We start from the raw sequence: 7937 nt of genomic DNA on the forward strand, positions 1-7937 counted from the left end.
TTTCTCATTTCATCCAGGGCAACAGCGGCTCTCACAGACTTTAGAACCGCCCCTGGGCTCCAGGCAGCTCGGCCTGAGTTTCTGAATTTCTCCCTTGACACTTTGCCATTTTTTCACCCTTTTTCTCATTTCATCCAGGGACACAGCGGCTCTCACAGACTTTAGAACCGCCCCTGGGCTCCAGGACCCTAGGCATGGGTTTCTGCCTAGCTCCCTTGACACTTTGCCATTTTTTCACCTTTTTTCTCATTTCATCCAGGGACACAGCGGCTCTCCACAGACTTTCCCGCGGCCCCTGGGCTCCAGGACCCTAGGCATGGGTTTCTGCCTAGCTCCCTTGACACTTTGCCATTTTTCCACCCTTTTTCTCATTTCATCCAGGGACACAGCGGCTCTCACAGACTTTAGAACCGCCCCTGGGCTCCAGGCAGCTCGGCCTGAGTTTCTGAATTTCTCCCTTGACACTTTGCCATTTTTTCACCCTTTTTCTCATTTCATCCAGGGACACAGCGGCTCTCCACAGACTTTGCAGCCGCCCCTGGGCTCCAGGCAGCTCGGCCTGGGTTTCTGAATTTCTCCCTTGACACTTTGTTACTTTTTCACCTTTTTTCTCATTTCATCCAGGGACACAGCGGCTCTCCACAGACTTTCCCGCGGCCCCTGGGCTCCAGGACCCTAGGCATGGGTTTCTGCCTAGCTCCCTTGACACTTTGCCATTTTTTCACCTTTTTTCTCATTTCATCCAGGGACACAGCGGCTCTCCACAGACTTTCCCGCGGCCCCTGGGCTCCAGGACCCTAGGCATGGGTTTCTGCCTAGCTCCCTTGACACTTTGCCATTTTTTCACCCTTTTTCTCATTTCATCCAGGGGCACAGCGGCTCTCCACAGACTTTCCCGCGGCCCCTGGGCTCCAGGACCCTAGGCATGGGTTTCTGCCTAGCTCCCTTGACACTTTGCCATTTTTTCACCTTTTTTCTCATTTCATCCAGGGACACAGCGGCTCTCCACAGACTTTCCCGCGGCCCCTGGGCTCCAGGACCCTAGGCATGGGTTTCTGCCTAGCTCCCTTGACACTTTGCCATTTTTTCACCCTTTTTCTCATTTCATCCAGGGCAACAGCGGCTTTCCACAGACTTTGCAGCCGCCCCTGGGCTCCAGGACCCTAGGCATGGGTTTCTGCCTAGCTCCCTTGACACTTTGCCATTTTTTCACCCTTTTTCTCAATTCATCCAGGGACACAGCGGCTCTCCACACACTTTAGAACCGCCCCTGGGCTCCAGGCAGCTCGGCCTGAGTTTCTGAATTTCTCCCTTGACACTTTGCCATTTTTTCACCCTTTTTCTCAATTCATCCAGGGACACAGCGGCTCTCCACACACTTTAGAACCGCCCCTGGGCTCCAGGCAGCTCGGCCTGAGTTTCTGAATTTCTCCCTTGACACTTTGCCATTTTTTCACCTTTTTTCTCATTTCATCCAGGGACACAGCGGCTCTCCACAGACTTTCCCGCGGCCCCTTGGCTCCAGGACCCTAGGCATGGGTTTCTGAATTTCTCCCTTGACACTTTGCCATTTTTTCACCTTTTTTCTCATTTCATCCAGGGCAACAGCGGCTCTCCACAGACTTTCCCGCGGCCCCTGGGCTCCAGGACCCTAGGCATGGGTTTCTGCCTAGCTCCCTTGACACTTTGCCATTTTTTCACCTTTTTTCTCATTTCATCCAGGGCAACAGCGGCTCTCCACAGACTTTCCCGCGGCCCCTGGGCTCCAGGACCCTAGGCATGGGTTTCTGCCTAGCTCCCTTGACACTTTGCCATTTTTTCACCCTTTTTCTCATTTCATCCAGGGACACAGCGGCTCTCACAGACTTTAGAACCGCCCCTGGGCTCCAGGACGCAAGGCATGGCTTACTCTCGCCCATTGACTTCAATGCATTTACTGCAACTCCTGCCTGTGTCCGCCAGAGGGCGTCTGGCTTAACAGCGGCTCTCCACGCTATTTCTATCCGCTTTGAGGCTCCAGGCAGCTCGGCCTGAGTTTCTGAATTTCTCCCTTGACACTTTGCCATTTTTTCACCTTTTTTCTCATTTCATCCAGGGACACAGCGGCTCTCCACAGACTTTGCAGCCGCCCCCGGGCTCCAGGCAGCTCGGCCTGGGTTTCTGAATTTCTCCCTTGACACTTTGCCATTTTTTCACCTTTTTTCTCATTTCATCCAGGGACACAGCGGCTCTCCACAGACTTTGCAGCCGCCCCTGGGCTCCAGCCAGCTCGGCCTGAGTTTCTGAATTTCTCCCTTGACACTTTGCCATTTTTTCACCCTTTTTCTCATTTCATCCAGGGACACAGCGGCTCTCCACAGACTTTCCCGCGGCCCCTGGGCTCCAGGACCCTAGGCATGGGTTTCTGCCTAGCTCCCTTGACACTTTGCCATTTTTTCACCCTTTTTCTCATTTCATCCAGGGACACAGCGGCTCTCCACAGACTTTGCAGCCGCCCCTGGGCTCCAGGACCCTAGGCATGGGTTTCTGCCTAGCTCCCTTGACACTTTGCCATTTTTTCACCCTTTTTCTCATTTCATCCAGGGACACAGCGGCTCTCCACAGACTTTACAGCCGCCCCTGGGCTCCAGGACCCTAGGCACGGGTTTCTGAATTTTTCCCTTGACACTTTGCCATTTTTTCACCCTTTTTCTCATTTCATCCAGGGACACAGCGGCTCTCCACAGACTTTCCCGCGGCCCCTGGGCTCCAGGCAGCTCGGCCTGAGTTTCTGAATTTCTCCCTTGACACTTTGCCATTTTTTCACCTTTTTTCTCATTTCATCCAGGGACACAGCGGCTCTCCACAGACTTTGCAGCCGCCCCTGGGCTCCAGCCAGCTCGGCCTGAGTTTCTGAATTTCTCCCTTGACACTTTGCCATTTTTTCACCCTTTTTCTCATTTCATCCAGGGACACAGCGGCTCTCACAGACTTTAGAACCGCCCCTGGGCTCCAGGACCCTAGGCATGGGTTTCTGCCTAGCTCCCTTGACACTTTGCCATTTTTTCACCTTTTTTCTCATTTCATCCAGGGACACAGCGGCTCTCCACAGACTTTGCAGCCGCCCCCGGGCTCCAGGCAGCTCGGCCTGGGTTTCTGAATTTCTCCCTTGACACTTTGCCATTTTTTCACCTTTTTTCTCATTTCATCCAGGGACACAGCGGCTCTCCACAGACTTTGCAGCCGCCCCTGGGCTCCAGCCAGCTCGGCCTGAGTTTCTGAATTTCTCCCTTGACACTTTGCCATTTTTTCACCCTTTTTCTCATTTCATCCAGGGACACAGCGGCTCTCCACAGACTTTCCCGCGGCCCCTGGGCTCCAGGACCCTAGGCATGGGTTTCTGCCTAGCTCCCTTGACACTTTGCCATTTTTTCACCCTTTTTCTCATTTCATCCAGGGACACAGCGGCTCTCCACAGACTTTGCAGCCGCCCCTGGGCTCCAGGACCCTAGGCATGGGTTTCTGCCTAGCTCCCTTGACACTTTGCCATTTTTTCACCCTTTTTCTCATTTCATCCAGGGACACAGCGGCTCTCCACAGACTTTACAGCCGCCCCTGGGCTCCAGGACCCTAGGCACGGGTTTCTGAATTTTTCCCTTGACACTTTGCCATTTTTTCACCCTTTTTCTCATTTCATCCAGGGACACAGCGGCTCTCCACAGACTTTCCCGCGGCCCCTGGGCTCCAGGCAGCTCGGCCTGAGTTTCTGAATTTCTCCCTTGACACTTTGCCATTTTTTCACCTTTTTTCTCATTTCATCCAGGGACACAGCGGCTCTCCACAGACTTTGCAGCCGCCCCTGGGCTCCAGCCAGCTCGGCCTGAGTTTCTGAATTTCTCCCTTGACACTTTGCCATTTTTTCACCCTTTTTCTCATTTCATCCAGGGACACAGCGGCTCTCACAGACTTTAGAACCGCCCCTGGGCTCCAGGACCCTAGGCATGGGTTTCTGCCTAGCTCCCTTGACACTTTGCCATTTTTTCACCTTTTTTCTCATTTCATCCAGGGACACAGCGGCTCTCCACAGACTTTGCAGCCGCCCCCGGGCTCCAGGCAGCTCGGCCTGGGTTTCTGAATTTCTCCCTTGACACTTTGCCATTTTTTCACCTTTTTTCTCATTTCATCCAGGGACACAGCGGCTCTCCACAGACTTTGCAGCCGCCCCTGGGCTCCAGCCAGCTCGGCCTGAGTTTCTGAATTTCTCCCTTGACACTTTGCCATTTTTTCACCCTTTTTCTCATTTCATCCAGGGACACAGCGGCTCTCCACAGACTTTCCCGCGGCCCCTGGGCTCCAGGACCCTAGGCATGGGTTTCTGCCTAGCTCCCTTGACACTTTGCCATTTTTTCACCCTTTTTCTCATTTCATCCAGGGACACAGCGGCTCTCCACAGACTTTGCAGCCGCCCCTGGGCTCCAGGACCCTAGGCATGGGTTTCTGCCTAGCTCCCTTGACACTTTGCCATTTTTTCACCCTTTTTCTCATTTCATCCAGGGACACAGCGGCTCTCCACAGACTTTACAGCCGCCCCTGGGCTCCAGGACCCTAGGCACGGGTTTCTGAATTTTTCCCTTGACACTTTGCCATTTTTTCACCCTTTTTCTCATTTCATCCAGGGACACAGCGGCTCTCCACAGACTTTCCCGCGGCCCCTGGGCTCCAGGCAGCTCGGCCTGAGTTTCTGAATTTCTCCCTTGACACTTTGCCATTTTTTCACCTTTTTTCTCATTTCATCCAGGGACACAGCGGCTCTCCACAGACTTTGCAGCCGCCCCTGGGCTCCAGCCAGCTCGGCCTGAGTTTCTGAATTTCTCCCTTGACACTTTGCCATTTTTTCACCCTTTTTCTCATTTCATCCAGGGACACAGCGGCTCTCACAGACTTTAGAACCGCCCCTGGGCTCCAGGACCCTAGGCATGGGTTTCTGCCTAGCTCCCTTGACACTTTGCCATTTTTTCACCTTTTTTCTCATTTCATCCAGGGACACAGCGGCTCTCCACAGACTTTGCAGCCGCCCCCGGGCTCCAGGCAGCTCGGCCTGGGTTTCTGAATTTCTCCCTTGACACTTTGCCATTTTTTCACCTTTTTTCTCATTTCATCCAGGGACACAGCGGCTCTCCACAGACTTTGCAGCCGCCCCTGGGCTCCAGCCAGCTCGGCCTGAGTTTCTGAATTTCTCCCTTGACACTTTGCCATTTTTTCACCCTTTTTCTCATTTCATCCAGGGACACAGCGGCTCTCCACAGACTTTCCCGCGGCCCCTGGGCTCCAGGACCCTAGGCATGGGTTTCTGCCTAGCTCCCTTGACACTTTGCCATTTTTTCACCCTTTTTCTCATTTCATCCAGGGACACAGCGGCTCTCCACAGACTTTGCAGCCGCCCCTGGGCTCCAGCCAGCTCGGCCTGAGTTTCTGAATTTCTCCCTTGACACTTTGCCATTTTTTCACCCTTTTTCTCATTTCATCCAGGGACACAGCGGCTCTCCACAGACTTTCCCGCGGCCCCTGGGCTCCAGGACCCTAGGCATGGGTTTCTGCCTAGCTCCCTTGACACTTTGCCATTTTTTCACCTTTTTTCTCATTTCATCCAGGGCAACAGCGGCTCTCCACAGACTTTCCCGCGGCCCCTGGGCTCCAGGACCCTAGGCATGGGTTTCTGCCTAGCTCCCTTGACACTTTGCCATTTTTTCACCCTTTTTCTCATTTCATCCAGGGACACAGCGGCTCTCACAGACTTTAGAACCGCCCCTGGGCTCCAGGACGCAAGGCATGGCTTACTCTCGCCCATTGACTTCAATGCATTTACTGCAACTCCTGCCTGTGTCCGCCAGAGGGCGTCTGGCTTAACAGCGGCTCTCCACGCTATTTCTATCCGCTTTGAGGCTCCAGGCAGCTCGGCCTGAGTTTCTGAATTTCTCCCTTGACACTTTGCCATTTTTTCACCTTTTTTCTCATTTCATCCAGGGACACAGCGGCTCTCCACAGACTTTGCAGCCGCCCCCGGGCTCCAGGCAGCTCGGCCTGGGTTTCTGAATTTCTCCCTTGACACTTTGCCATTTTTTCACCTTTTTTCTCATTTCATCCAGGGACACAGCGGCTCTCCACAGACTTTGCAGCCGCCCCTGGGCTCCAGCCAGCTCGGCCTGAGTTTCTGAATTTCTCCCTTGACACTTTGCCATTTTTTCACCCTTTTTCTCATTTCATCCAGGGACACAGCGGCTCTCCACAGACTTTCCCGCGGCCCCTGGGCTCCAGGACCCTAGGCATGGGTTTCTGCCTAGCTCCCTTGACACTTTGCCATTTTTTCACCCTTTTTCTCATTTCATCCAGGGACACAGCGGCTCTCCACAGACTTTGCAGCCGCCCCTGGGCTCCAGGACCCTAGGCATGGGTTTCTGCCTAGCTCCCTTGACACTTTGCCATTTTTTCACCCTTTTTCTCATTTCATCCAGGGACACAGCGGCTCTCCACAGACTTTACAGCCGCCCCTGGGCTCCAGGACCCTAGGCACGGGTTTCTGAATTTTTCCCTTGACACTTTGCCATTTTTTCACCCTTTTTCTCATTTCATCCAGGGACACAGCGGCTCTCCACAGACTTTCCCGCGGCCCCTGGGCTCCAGGCAGCTCGGCCTGAGTTTCTGAATTTCTCCCTTGACACTTTGCCATTTTTTCACCTTTTTTCTCATTTCATCCAGGGACACAGCGGCTCTCCACAGACTTTGCAGCCGCCCCTGGGCTCCAGCCAGCTCGGCCTGAGTTTCTGAATTTCTCCCTTGACACTTTGCCATTTTTTCACCCTTTTTCTCATTTCATCCAGGGACACAGCGGCTCTCACAGACTTTAGAACCGCCCCTGGGCTCCAGGACCCTAGGCATGGGTTTCTGCCTAGCTCCCTTGACACTTTGCCATTTTTTCACCTTTTTTCTCATTTCATCCAGGGACACAGCGGCTCTCCACAGACTTTGCAGCCGCCCCCGGGCTCCAGGCAGCTCGGCCTGGGTTTCTGAATTTCTCCCTTGACACTTTGCCATTTTTTCACCTTTTTTCTCATTTCATCCAGGGACACAGCGGCTCTCCACAGACTTTGCAGCCGCCCCTGGGCTCCAGCCAGCTCGGCCTGAGTTTCTGAATTTCTCCCTTGACACTTTGCCATTTTTTCACCCTTTTTCTCATTTCATCCAGGGACACAGCGGCTCTCCACAGACTTTCCCGCGGCCCCTGGGCTCCAGGACCCTAGGCATGGGTTTCTGCCTAGCTCCCTTGACACTTTGCCATTTTTTCACCCTTTTTCTCATTTCATCCAGGGACACAGCGGCTCTCCACAGACTTTGCAGCCGCCCCTGGGCTCCAGGACCCTAGGCATGGGTTTCTGCCTAGCTCCCTTGACACTTTGCCATTTTTTCACCCTTTTTCTCATTTCATCCAGGGACACAGCGGCTCTCCACAGACTTTACAGCCGCCCCTGGGCTCCAGGACCCTAGGCACGGGTTTCTGAATTTTTCCCTTGACACTTTGCCATTTTTTCACCCTTTTTCTCATTTCATCCAGGGACACAGCGGCTCTCCACAGACTTTCCCGCGGCCCCTGGGCTCCAGGCAGCTCGGCCTGAGTTTCTGAATTTCTCCCTTGACACTTTGCCATTTTTTCACCTTTTTTCTCATTTCATCCAGGGACACAGCGGCTCTCCACAGACTTTGCAGCCGCCCCTGGGCTCCAGCCAGCTCGGCCTGAGTTTCTGAATTTCTCCCTTGACACTTTGCCATTTTTTCACCCTTTTTCTCATTTCATCCAGGGACACAGCGGCTCTCACAGACTTTAGAACCGCCCCTGGGCTCCAGGACCCTAGGCATGGGTTTCTGCCTAGCTCCCTTGACACTTTGCCATTTTTTCACCTTTT

Source organism: Dunckerocampus dactyliophorus, unplaced genomic scaffold (genome assembly GCF_027744805.1).
Source record: "Dunckerocampus dactyliophorus isolate RoL2022-P2 unplaced genomic scaffold, RoL_Ddac_1.1 HiC_scaffold_65, whole genome shotgun sequence".
Classification (NCBI taxonomy): domain Eukaryota; kingdom Metazoa; phylum Chordata; class Actinopteri; order Syngnathiformes; family Syngnathidae; genus Dunckerocampus; species Dunckerocampus dactyliophorus.